This window comes from Vespula vulgaris, chromosome 17 (genome assembly GCF_905475345.1).
Source record: "Vespula vulgaris chromosome 17, iyVesVulg1.1, whole genome shotgun sequence".
NCBI lineage: Eukaryota > Metazoa > Arthropoda > Insecta > Hymenoptera > Vespidae > Vespula > Vespula vulgaris.
In genome coordinates, this window is record NC_066602.1 from 1513890 (window position 1) to 1528330 (window position 14441).

Sequence of the window (14441 nt, forward strand, 5' to 3'; positions counted from 1 at the left end):
TCTCCTATTTATTTTTTTATCGTAATATTACCTTCTTCCCTTTTACGTATTTCTTCTAAGGGAGAACCTCAGACTTATTTAATGATTCTGGAGGAATCATTGTTTCCATCGCAACATTTCGAGAAATACATGTTTCTTTGAAGTTTTCTATTGAAATGGTACAATAAAACAAATCAAAGAATCAAAGAATGACAATTTCTAAGCCATATGGAAAGAATATCAGTCGATTTTAGAAAAGAGAACGTGGGATGTGCTTTGACGACAGTCGGAGCCCTTTTCTGACCCGCTTAAGGAGAATAATACGAACCTGTATATATAGTGAAATTTGATAAAGTAAACAACCGATCCTAAAACTGGAGTAAGAGATTTTTAAAACTGACATCAGTCCGTATTGAAGCTTCGAGTAGATAGGTAGATCCCTGGACTAATCAGTCCGAAAATCAGAAAAATAATATTCTTCGGGTATATATCGTTTGGTGGTTTCGTAACATACAATTAGAGGTAGAAAGAAATTTTCAACGCATTCATCTACTCATTTTTTTTTTTTTTTTATTAGGACAATAATGAAGTGTACAAACACGACTACATTACATGATATAAGATATAAGTAGTGAAGAGCAATTCCAAAAAGACAAGTATAAATCCAGAAAAAAACGGTAACAGTGATAGTGATACCACCGTATATGAAAACAGGAAAAATCTCATAGACGATGATAAGGATGAAAATCCTGCAAAGCTTATCACAGATATCGTAGAAAATTATAAGGGATAATATCTTGTAATGAAATATGCTCTTCAATACCTACAAATTCATATAAATCAAATATCATTACAATATATTAGTTAGTTTCACGGTCACGATATATTATATTACGTAAGCCGATAGTCAACATCCGAGAGGGTGCCGAACAGACAGAGTTTTTACACTCTATGCATCTTTATTGCTTTCACAGACGAAAAGGTAGAAGATGAAATTAATTAAGACTTCTCTAACGATCTCTTTTAATTTGACATATTATGATTTCTGTTTTACTACCATATCCATATTCCATAACAGAATATTGTTACAAATGCTTCTGCTTCATTTTTATTGATCTCACCCAACCAAATATTCACATTCCATGAAACGAAATTAATTCTCTTATTAATATTCCCTCATAATAAAAATATCTTGCGGGCGTTAATATACATATTTTTAATTACTAAGTGACAAAATCAGCCAAAGATGTTGTTCATGTAAACAATATTTTTTTTGGTCATGATAAAAATAATATGATGTGTGAAGTGACCACAATGAGGAGTATCTGTTTTCTTATTATGATCCTTATACATAGTACTTTACAGGAACAAATACATTTATAAGAGAATATTTTCAAAGAATCCTACGTCAAAAACATATTCATCATCTATTATGGAATGTCAAGCAATTGACTTTCGAAGTTGTTCACCAGTGTTATCATCTAAAAAGGTTGTTATTTAATATTTTTAGTTCCTTGTTACAGTTTTTAGGCAATGACATGCCGCTTTATATTATAGCTCGAATTTAAAAAAAGGAAGAAAAGAAAAATACATATCCATATATCTTATGTGCGGACACTGAATTATATAATATCGATCGGCGGTATTTTACTATGTACAATTACCGACGGTTTCCAAAACATATTTGGTATTTCTAAGCTGTAGTAATAATCAACGTGCTGGGTTCGAAAGGAAGGCATTTCCTTTTCAAACGTGATCCGCATAATTATGTTCCATAGCGTCTTCATTACGTGGTTGCAATTAACAAGGAAGAAGAGGACGAAGAGGAGGAAGAGGACAAACATTTATAATGGTGTTCACGACGATCCTCATGGTATTGCCTCAAGGTAATCCTCAATTAAAATAGTGCTGTATTACAAAGCTTCATTCATATGGTGGTACGAGGATACGGAATATACGTTATTGAAAGGATTCAAAGTAAGTGGCTTTAGATAGAGGATATAATGGAGTGTTATGGGAAAGATTCATCGTAGGGTTGTTTGTCGTTGCAAAGGGAATCTGGATTCAAATGGAACTGAAATGGTACTCAGGCAGCTTTATCATTGAAAATGATCAAAGCTGCATATACGATCAAAGTATTCATTGTTCTTCGGGATAATAACGTTAGCCTGGACACGCTTTTAAATTATGCGTTAATATGTAGTGTACGTTTATCTCACCGTGTCATCGTTATACCGTCAGTTTATATTATTATTCAATATAATTAAAAAGAGAAGAAGTGTTTGGTTCAATGTTCCAAATTATTTGTCAGAATATTCACGTCATGTACTTAAAAATAATGTATAATGTACGTTTTTCAGAAATATAGGTATTTGGACGAACTAAATTATTACGTAGCGCAAATATCTTACGATTGAGATTTAATGAAAATGCATGCATACGTTACGTTCTTCCATACGTATCGTCGTGTACGTTCGTGTTAAACAATTTGTTATTATCTTTCTCCACACACTTACGCTCTTATATTCTCTCATCCGCGCTAGGGCATGTACGCGGGAATATGTCCGCGGTTCTGTGGGTGTGCGTGCGTATATCTCCTCGCTTATTTTGACGAAAGGTATTTTTTCAAAAGAAGAAAGATATTTTGTCCTTCGTTCTCCTGTCATTAAACTAAGCAGGCAATGCGATAATACGATTAGCAGTGTATTTCAATTAGCTATTTAGCTGCATTAATTAATTAGCAGATCGATGTACCACAACTAATTTAGTTCTTTCATACGAAGAAATACTTTTTCCGAAAAATTAATTCCCGATAGGAAAATTTCAAAGAACGATCCACTTATACTGCCAATTATCTAATATATCATATATTCCAAACTAATTAGTTCCTCGGAAAATGTTATCTTAATCGATTCGTTTATTTCTCATTACGTATAACCCAGTATAGCAACGACATACTTATATATCTAGTAACATAATATTTCTAATTTATTCAGCATTTTCCTAATGTTTTACTCGGATGATTAAATATCTCGATAAGCGTACATATAATAAACATTTACATAATATTTCCCTAACATAGTAAAGATCTATTATACTTCTTTCTAGCCATCGTTATTCGGTCAACCGATTTACATCGCACAAATCATCAGTTATAAATATTGTAGGAAGAGATTTTCCCAGAGATTACTATTCCTTTTAAATACAATATTCTGAATTCTACTTTCTTGGTAATGTCAACATTCTCTTCGCACAAAATAAATAAATATGAATAATTAAATGCCAAAAAAATTTTCCTCATCGGAAAGTGGATAAACGCAATTCGATTTTTACATCGTGAAATGATCGAAAAGATATGAGTATGGAGAATCACATGGGGAATCAAATGGAGAAAAAAGAATCAAGAAGAAAAAACAGAGATAAAAGCAAACAGAAATCTTCCTTTTACGCTAATATCGATCCAGAACTGTTGGTAACATTGTGAAGAGATAATTGGGGATCGTGAAAATATGAAAAAGAGGGGATTAAACGAAACAGCGCATGCTCGAGTCAATATAAAAGATGTTAGGAGCTGTCCGCGGAAGTTGAATAAACTATTTATTCTGTTTCGAATCATCCTACAAGCATCTTCCTGGAGGTTTCAAGAGAGGGACGAATTAGAATAATATGTAAGTTCCTGTCCATCGCGATAATGTTACTTATCTGGAAGATTATAAAAAACGCGCTATCGGTTAGTGAAATCCTATTTGAATTTTATGCTACTTGATATTAACGCATTATACTATATTTTATACAATTTTGTGTTCAATACTACGATATACCGTTTTATAATATACTATAGAAAGTTGTATAGTTTATCATTTTCTTGCACTATATATTATATCTAGTAATTTGTCTTGGGTATATTATTGTATAATATTAACCAGAGGAAATATTATAATTTGCGTTATTTGAACTAAAGCTTAGTGAATTGTTTGGAATAATATAAATATCCCTTGGAATGTTAATATTTGAGTCTCCTTTTCTAATTATCGGCTTGTAAAACTGTGTTTCGATCTATCAATCGTAATGCGTTATTAAGTACTATTTGTTTTCTTACAGATAGTCCTGCAAGGCGTAATTATTAATCGAGTTAAAACTATTTGTGCTAGTACTTGGTAAGTTCATTACATTCTGTTAAAAATTAGTTTATATATTTTCTCTTTTCTTTTGAATGAAATTTATGAATGAAATTTTCTCTATTCTTTTCAGATGGTAGACTGATTCGATATATACGTAAATACATGCATATATATACACACATATATATATATTTCACCGCACTGTGTACTTTGTATGTACTAAAGTCTAATGTTCATGTTTATATTTATTTATATATTTGCCTATAAACTGATATACTCTTTATATATTTCTGAGAATCATATGGATATAGATAAATGTATAAATAAATAAGCTCATAATTTGCCTTCAATACGTATAACATAAGCAGTGCGTTGTAAAATATATATACATATATGTATGTATATATATATAGACGTATGTGTATACATATATGTCATACGAATATCAGTAAACCACGGATGTAAAATTAAAAAGAAAATTGAAAAATAAGTCAAAATAAAAAATGAAGTTAATATTAAAGAAAAAAAGAGACATCGAGAAAAGAAGCAAGCTTATATGTATTAGGTAAGTGGACTCATTCTCAATTTCATATTTTCCTATATTTGTGTATATTGGCATAGATGGATCCTCCATTTTTGATAAATACGTGCTTCTTCTAAATATGGAGACAAAATTTAACAGAAAAACAAGAAACTAAAAGCTATTCGACAAAAGTTAGAGCAATTAACATTTAATGGACACGGTAACGAGTCCAGAGCGACGAAACTCCAAGAAAGAAAAGATGATTAGCATACAAACCGTAATATCTGAAAATTGGCCGCATATTTGAAATCGATTTTGGGAATCACCCGATACATTTTTCAAGTTCTTGATAAGTAGAATCATACTTGAATTTTATAATATTTAATGCGAGGATCCATTATCATAAGATTCTGTTCCAAATTGCATGCTATACACAATAGGATAATTTTATATATCTATCTAGGAGTTTATATTACTGACGTTATGTTATGCCCTATTTTATACAAGTTCATATCCAATACTACGATAATATGTTTTATGGTAGATTATAGAAAATTGCATAGTTTCTTACTATTTTTTCATGCTATGGTTAACTGATCTTTGTTATTATTACTTACTATATTTTACCAGTGATTGATATTTTACTTGTTGCATAATTTTGAATTATTGTATAAAATTAAACTGAGAAGGAAGCGTAATTAGGGTTGTCGGGTATTTCTTTTTAGACTTTTATACGAACCAATCGAATAATCGTTTATGGATCCAACTGTTGCACACGTGTTGGATATTTCGTGATATTATTCCGTATTTGGTATTTCGGTGATACTATCGATTGACGAGTCAAACATACCAGTCGAGTTGCTTGTCTGAAGCCAGTTGTATCGCTTGTTTGCCGGTCAGTTAACCAATTAGAATAGAGATACATGATTCCATGTTTTTCTAATTATCGGTCTGTTATAAAAGTGTGTTTCAATCTATGAATCATAATGCCTCATTAAGTACTACCTGTTTTCTTACAAATAGTTCTAAAAGTTCTAATTACAAATGGAAGCAGAATTGTATTCGCTAATACTTAGTAAGTTCATTACATTCTGTTTAAAATTAATTTATATATTTTCTCTTTTTTAATCTACTACGTTTCTGAATGGAATTTTCTTTATTCTTTTCAGTCGAAAGACGAATCAGATATATTCGCTGTTATATTTATATATTGGCCTACGTTACAATATATATACATTTTTGTGTATATTTAATTTGTAATATCCTACGTATCTTAAATATGATGTAAGTTGAAAAAGAAAATTGAAAGATAAGAAAGTGAAAAAAGAAATTTAAATTATAGAAGAAAAGAAGCGAACGAGTGTGCATTAGGAAACTGAATCATTTGATATCTAATTCATATTTTCATATATTTGTTTAGGATGCATCATTGGTAATCCAATTTTTGATAAATATTTACTTCTTCCGAATGTGAAGAGAAAACTGAACGAAAAAAAAAGAAAATAATTAAAAGCTAATCGAAAAACTTGGAGTAATTTATTTTTAATCGAGGCAACTTCGTGTCCAGACAAAACTTTAAGAAAGAAAAGATAATTAACAGATAAACTGTAGTACCTGAACATTGGCTACATAATTGGATTCGATAATGGGATTCGATGATATTTTTCTTTATGTTCTTGATAAGTTGCATCTTATTTAAGTTTTTGAATAACTAACGCGAAGATTCATTTTCATAAGATTTTGTTCTTTACATTGCATGCTATAGACAATAGGATAATTTTATATATCTATCTATGAGTATATATTAGTGGCGTTATGTTATGCCCTAAAAGTTCTAATTATAAATGGAGGCAGAATTATATTCGCTAATACTTCGTAAGTTCATTACACAAAATTAATTTACTACTAGGACACGAAGTTGCCTCGATTAAAAATAAATTACTCCAAGTTTTTCGATTAGCTTTTAATTATTTTCTTTTTTTTTCGTTCAATTTTGTCTTCACATTCGGAAGAAGTAAATATTTATCAAAAATTGGATTACGAATGATGCATCCTAAACAAATATATGAAAATAGAATTAGATACCAAATGATTGAGTTTCCTAATGCACACTCGTTCGCTTCTTTTCTTCTTTAATTTAAATTTCTTTTTTCACTTTCTTATCTTTCAATTTTCTTTTTCAACTTACATCATATTTAAGATAGGTAGGATATTACAAATTAAATATACACAAAAATGTATATATATTGTAACGTAGGCCAATATATAAATATAACAGCGAATATATCTGATTCGCCTTTCGACTGAAAAGAATAAAGAAAATTCCATTCAGAAACGTAGTAGATTAAAAAAGAGAAAATATTTAAATTAATTTTAAACAGAATGTAATCAGCTTACGAAGTATTAGCGAATATAATTCTGCCTCCATTTACAATTAGAACTTTTAAGGCATAACATAACGCCACTAATATAAACTCATAGATAGATATATAAAATTATCCCATTGCCTACAGCATGCAATATAAAGAACAAAATCTTATGAAAATGATTTCAATACAAGTTCATATCTAATACTACGATATATTGTTTTATAGAAGATTATGGAAAATTGCTTAATTTCTTATTATTTTTTCATGCTATGGTTAACTTATTTTTATTATTATTATATACTATATTTTACCAGTGATTGATATTTTACTTGTTGTATAATGTTGAATTATTGTATAAAATTAAACCGAGGAGGAAGCGTAATTAGGGTTATCGGAATTAGGATATTTCATTTTAGACATTTATACGAACCAATCGGATAATCGTATATGGAGCCAACTGTTGCACATGTGCTTGATATTTCGCGATACTATTCCGTATTTCCTGTCTCAATGATACTACCTGTTGACGAGCCCAACAAACTAAGTGATTTGCCAGGAATAGAATATACTCGTCCTAGCCATTAATATTCCTCTTTAATACTTGTCTGAAACTAGTAATTGCTTGTTTGCCGGGCAGCTAATCAATTCGAATAGAGATGCATGAGTCCATGATAAGAATACAAAGAGATGAACGTAGAGACGAGTTGTCCTCGAGACACATATCCGGTTTCGTTTGCTTTTGCGATCAAACCTATTAGTTTTTGTTTTTCATCCATTTGATTGAAACGAAAGTTCATTTAAGAATGTTTTAAGGAGATTCTGACATTTTTTCTGATAAAAATAAAATTCTGCATATGGATCCTAATTTTTAAATAAATAATTAGGATGCTGAGAAAATATAGTAAAAGGTTAATTGAACATTTTTGATATTTTCAGAAAACTCTGAAGTGTGTTTAACAGAATAAAATATCAAGAGGATAGAAATATACACGTCCAGGAGAGTCGAGCACATAATTCAAGGAACCATTAAAGAGGAATATTAATGGCTACGACGAGTATATTCTATTCCTGGCAATCTGCTGTAAGTAATTCTTCATTTTCTTGATTAGCGGCGAGTAATAATTATAATAGAAATATTTGTGAAAATTCTGCTTTAAATTTCTAATTTGATCGTATCATATTCTTATTGCTTTGGAGACAATGGCCATAGAAATTGGTTTCCCATATCAAGTTGCATAAAACCAAAGAACTGTAACACTTCTGATCCTGATGATATAGACGTCCGTGTATTATAAAGGAAACTTTTTTATATAATTATAATTATATTATATTTTATTTTATATAATTTTCTACTAATAGAAACAAAAAGCAATGAAGTGGTGTAAAAGAAGAAAGCTTGTCATAAATATCTAATCTATATATCAATCTATCGTAATCATTGAAATGCATTAAAAGATATTGATCCTCAATCTTGTAGGCATCTATGCAAATTCTCGGAAGACTCAAATGAAAAACAATATGCAATCAACTTAAAAATGACTACCGAAGATAGCTCTATGTCCCTCTACTAATAATTACGTCTTTTGCAACTGACTGTATAAAAAAATAACCCTTGACTAAACATTCAGGTTGATAGATCGAAACAAAATATTCAAATATGAGAGCATCTTGTTTAAATTGATATGTATGATACACAATCGATTATCGCAGCTGATTGGTGGCTTATATATTATTTTGGATTTTCTTTCATTTGAGTCTTCCGAGAATTTGCATTGAAGCCTACAAGATTGAGGATCAACATCTTATAATGCATTCCAATAGATACGATAGATTAATATATAGATAGATTTAACGCGATAGATTAAAATATTTAATGAATTTATTTCTACTATTTTTCCTACTACTTTTTTTCTACTCTTTTTATTATTAAATCGATACTATCGTAAAGGATAATTCTTTTTTTAATTTTCATTCATGCTTTTATTTTTGATTATTTCTCTGCCTTTGTATCCTCCTATGTATCATTTTGCATATTCATATCCTTTCGATCATTTTATTTTATAAATATCTAATTTTGTTTAACCCGTTTTGGGGGAGTGACCTTTTTTTGGTATTTGGTTATTCAAATTTATTTATTTTTCGTAAAGAGAATATTGACATTACCAAGAAAGTAGAATCAGAAAATTCTATTCAGAATGAAAGATTATTTCATGGAAAGGCTATCTTCCTAAAACATTTATAATTTATGCTTTTATATTTTATGAAGAAGTACGTTCACAACGGTCTGGATGCTTATCTAGCCTGCTTAAAGAGAGCGATGAAAAGGATTTGTTTGTAATAGTACATGAGTATGCCTCGTACGATATAGTGATATTTGATGAAGTAAACAAGTATTCATAAAACAGGGGGGGAAAGAGATTTTCAAAGCTGAGCTCACTTCGTATTGAAACTTCGAGTAGTATGAATAGATCCCTCAACTAATTAGTCAGGAAACCAGGAAAGTATTATATTATTGTTATGCATCATTCCGTGATGTCGTAATATACAATTTGAGACTACCAATCCGTTTACTTACTTATTTCTTTTTCATTAAGAGAATCGCAAAATTTCCAAACACGAGTGAGTTTCATGCTATAAGTAATACCGAAGAGGAATTCCATTTACACGGTTAGAAAAAATGAATATTCATTCGGAAGAAAACGATAGAAGTGATAGTGGTACCATCCAAGAAGAAAACGGAGAGATCTCATACATAACGCGAGGGATGATAATGTTGGAAAAGAATTGATTCAACATTTATCATAGACATCGTGAAAAATTATAAAGGACAAAATTTTGCTCTTTTTTGCAAAAATATATGATCCTTCATGTCTACAAATTTTCCTGTTAACGAGTATTGATCGGAATTTAACGATCTGTGCGTACGCAAAACCTTCCCGCGTACCTATCGTCAAGCACCATGATATTAAACGATGCATTGTTGTTCCTCTCCGTGCGCGCTTTTCAAGTGCAGCTCGAATGGACGGGAATAAGTGGGCGTTTCTGCGTACATCACTTCTCTTATTTTAAAAACAAGAAAGGTATTTTTTCATGAGTTTCCCTCTCATCAAACGAAGCAGACAATTCGATAATAAGATTAGCTGTATAATTCAATTATCCATTTAGCTGTATCATGCAGTTACCTGGATAATTTGGACGTCAATGTACCACGACTGATTTAATTTTTCTATATGAACCGAAACATTTTCCTAGAAATTTACTCCCTACTAAAGGATGCAAAAAAATAATCCTAATTATCTAATGTTTCGTATATTATGTTCCAAATTAATTTGTTCCTAAGAAAATAATCCATTACTTTGCAAAATAAGTAATCGTGCTATCAAACGATGAATCTAAATAGGTAATGTAATTATAGAGCTAATCTCCAATAATATGAAGGTAAAATAGCGGTTGTCCGCATAAACGCACCCAGGACCGCTCACTCATCCCCGGCTACTCGAACCGCCGCAGATAGTCGTGCACTTGAGGGAGATAATACCGAAAGGTTTAAAACGAAGGTATTTCTCGATAAGTATAGGAGAACGTATTAAAAACAGATACTTTGTGCTACCGAATTCTTCGTCCAAATTGCAATATTTAAGAAAAACGCTAATTGAATATTACGAATATTCTTTAAGTACATGTCGTGAATGTTATGAGAAATAATATCAAATACAGAATTCAGCATTTCTCCTTTCTTAATAATATCGAATGCTTCCTTAATTTGAATCGATGGAATAAAAATCACGTGAACGTGGATTTTCCCTTTCACGTATAATTTAAAAGTATTTCCCTGTTAACGTTATTACTTCCAAAAACGGTGAATCCTTTGATCGTCCCTGTATGTTAAATTATTATGTATGATATACTTCCCTCAGTTTCATTTCAATTCCTATTTGATCCTGGCCCTGCGTGGAACGTCGACAAATCGATCTCAGTACAGTCGCTTATAGCCTACAGCTAAAGCTGCTCACGTTTGGATCCTTTGAAGAAGGTAAATCCCAACCATTTCCTCGTACCACCGTTCCAAACTTTATAAAACAATGCCATATTGGTTTTTCCAAATTTCGTCGGAAAGACACAAATGTTCTTTTTCCTTTTTCCGTTTCCTAGGTATTCTCAATCACATAATGCATGCAAGAGCAGTAGCTAATGATGTTCCTTCTTCAGTACGAATTTCCAACTTCTTGGACCACTCTTCTGCTTTCACGATTCAATGCACTATATTATAAAAGACGAAATTAATATAGAAAAGTGGATAAGATACGTGGCTAGTAACTTACATCTGATATTTTCGTACCTCGTGTATTAAAATTCAATATTGATGTCGATGGTTGCTATAGTAATGCTATAGCAATAGAAACATGTTGTTTCCATAAACCAGATAATTAGGTGATTCCCTCACTAACTTGCCTACCAGATCATTTGGAAGATTTGTAATAAATTCGTGAGCAGCATCAGCTTCCTCCTCTGCTTTTATGATCTGACACATTAAATTACGAATGACATGTAACGCAAAATTCCTTGAAAAAATATTAAAACTTTTATTCCTATATTATTACTTACCTCCTCTCTTTCATGGAGCATCTTGCTTCCCATATATATAATATTTTTCATTACATTAGTTAATAAATATGTAGGTTCTTGATTTATATACACTAATACAATATTCAGGATAGCTACAGTTAAGAGACCTAATGTCCCTCTCATCAATAGAAATACTCGCGTCGTCATCATAAAATCTGTGTGAAAATTTAGTAACTGATTATAAAACGTACCTATGATACAGATCTTTTATTGCATATTATACTTTCGAATAAAAAATTTATATCTTATCTCCAAAATATCTTACCATTCGATAAATACAACATTGATTGATCGACCACTTAAATATAAGATTAAAAAGGAAAACGTTGTCATTTCCTAATCTGTTTGATGGTCGGACATTCATGCTATCCATAAACGACCTATCGTCGGATATACGGAAGAGCAAGGACTATCAAAGTAAATGTGTTTCATTTCGGATGTCGAATATTTAATAATCATGCAGTCAATTCTCCAGCTTTGCAATATTTCTAAGCTATTGAAACTGCTTTCGCTTTCGTTTAACCTGGTATATCTCTGAAATAATTTACAATTTGTAGATTAGTGAAGACAGGATAGACGTTCAATTGTTCATTGAAATTGTCGAGTCATCATAGGTAAATCGGGTCACGCGCTTCTTAGCGATATAAAGTATCTTTTCCGAGAAGCAACAAAATAATAATTAGGATGATATTGATGAAGAAAATTAGTTTCATTTCCATAATATAGAATTGAAATGTTATAACAAATCACATATTAATGACTCCTGACAAGTTTACCTTATACCGATAACGAACAAAAGACTGGTGAAAACGAAAAAATTGTACTGTTTGGATTGCTTGTAAGTTTCCCTTGGGACGAATGAAGTATTATATAGACGTATAGACGCTATTATTTGTCACTTACTTGCGTATTACTCGATCAAAAATTATTGAAAGGATGACTTCCGCAGAGGAGTTCCTCCACCAGACTGCCTCGTCGGATGACCGAGCTGATCTGCAAGGCAGGGCTAGATGGTAGGAGCCATTACATTTTATGCAAGGTAATCAATACTGCGTACTACGCAACAGAAAGAACCGAAATGTCGTGGGACTGAAGGAAGTAAATGTCACTATGAACTCGCATTAACTGGACAAATTATTTTCTTTTTTTGTTTCTGGTTTCTTTTTCATTCCTGTTCTTTACAATTTACAATTTTGAAATTGACTAAAGAATATTTATAATCGACTATTATTATTTTTCCCATTTTTATCGTTTAAAATATTTAGAAATAAATGTTAATATCGAGCAAGAAATATTGCTTGAAAATTTGTTTCTTAATATTACTAATTCTCTTTGCGTTATTTAAGTTAACAAGCTTCTCTCTTTCTTTATTACACAGTGCCAAAAAATATGGATTCAGAGAAAATCATTCGCTATATTTATTTCCCTTTTCGCGTAATTCATTTGAATGGTCTTTACGCAGTTCAATCGACACTTCCTATTCCGCGGTCGAAAGAACTGAATATGATGTGAGTGGGGAGAAACGGATTTGTCCACCAATCCCTTTTAAGCCGACTTACTGTTGCCCTTTGCTGTTAACTACCATATGAAATAATCCACATTGCATAAATGCATATTGTAATAACGCTTTCGCTTCAATTAATTCATCGCGCCCTATTAATGGTTAATATTAAATGAAAAGGAATTAATTTTATTGTTGAAATTTTCTCATAATTCGAATATCTTGTGAACGTTATTACCCACACTTGGAATTTCCATTTGTCAAACGTCGACCAAAAATTTTATTTATTCAAATAATATTCTTTTCAATTTCTCTTTGCATAATAAAAATTATATAATCGGCGAAGTGATCAACATGAAAAGTATCTAATCGTCCTTAGAAATTTTCAATTTTTCCTTAAAATTCATCGACAGTGACATGATACTTTACATTACACGTCGAATTTTAAAAAATGAGAAAAAAGTACAAATCTATATATCTCATGCATGGAGAACACACATTGTATTATGCGTAATCGGTCGGTGATATTGCATTATCTAAAATTATCGACGTCTTCCAAAACTCTTCTAGTGCTTCTAGGGAATACTATATATCATCGTACTGGAATCAATAGCAAGGCATTTCCTTTTGAAACATGGACCTTGTCTCTAACTTATCCGTATTATTTTGTTCTATACCTTATTCGTCAGGTGTTTGAAATTAAACAAACAAAAAATAGGAAGAAAAAATTTATATTGGCTTTGATAACGAATGTTCTCGAAATCGATATAGTACTGTTTTACTATGCTGCTTTCGAATGGTGGTACGGGACTAGGGAATCATCCCTTCAAAGGATCGATAGGGAAGCGGCTTCAGTAAGAGGATAGAATCGATTGCGTTGGGAAAGGTTTATCGAAGGAACGTCCAACTGTTCATACGGATCATGGGTCAAAGTTGAATTTTTGCTCTAATGAGGGAACATTCCTTCGTAGAAAAGTAAGTTTCCTCGCCGATTTTCTTTGGATTATATTTTTTTGCAACTTCAGAAGGATTCAATGCAGTCGGGAAGGGCAAATAAAAATCAATAATAACGTTGATCGTATTTTTGGATATCGAACTAATATTAATTTCGATGGCAATTAGTTAGAAAATTATATATATTGTAATAATATATATTTCAATGTCGAGATTAGGGACGATAAGGAAAACCTTAGGGCGATTAATAGTGATTCCGAAAAAGAAGTTCTGCGAATCAATATTGAAGAAGAAGAAGAAGAGGATGAAGATGAAGAAGGAGATACAGGGGATGAAGTAGTAGAGGGTGAGTGTAAATATTAGGAGTC

The 14441-nt window shown here is 31.2% G+C and overlaps 2 long non-coding RNA genes across 29 annotated transcripts in view; one reads left to right on the plus strand and one right to left on the minus strand.

Moving 5' to 3' along the window:
• LOC127069980 (uncharacterized) overlaps positions 1 to 14441 on the plus strand; it is a 53856-nt gene that overhangs the window by 7679 nt on the left and 31736 nt on the right. For 15 of the 27 annotated variants that reach the window (XR_007783850.1, XR_007783863.1, XR_007783867.1 and 12 more), the window contains 4 exons: positions 1345 to 4665; positions 7929 to 8073; positions 12568 to 14094; positions 14287 to 14419. This is a non-coding gene — a long non-coding RNA (uncharacterized LOC127069980). The remainder of the gene's footprint in view (positions 1 to 1344; positions 4666 to 7928; positions 8074 to 12567; positions 14095 to 14286; positions 14420 to 14441) is intronic. The other 12 variants (XR_007783860.1, XR_007783870.1, XR_007783858.1 and 9 more) reach the window with 10 other exon arrangements.
• LOC127069977 (uncharacterized) overlaps positions 11040 to 14441 on the minus strand; it is a 100853-nt gene continuing 97451 nt past the window's right edge. The window contains exons 12-13 of one of the 2 annotated variants that reach the window (XR_007783832.1): positions 11332 to 11514; positions 11040 to 11252 (exon numbers count right to left, since the gene is read on the minus strand). This is a non-coding gene — a long non-coding RNA (uncharacterized LOC127069977). The remainder of the gene's footprint in view (positions 11253 to 11331; positions 11515 to 14441) is intronic. The other variant, XR_007783845.1, reaches the window with a different exon arrangement.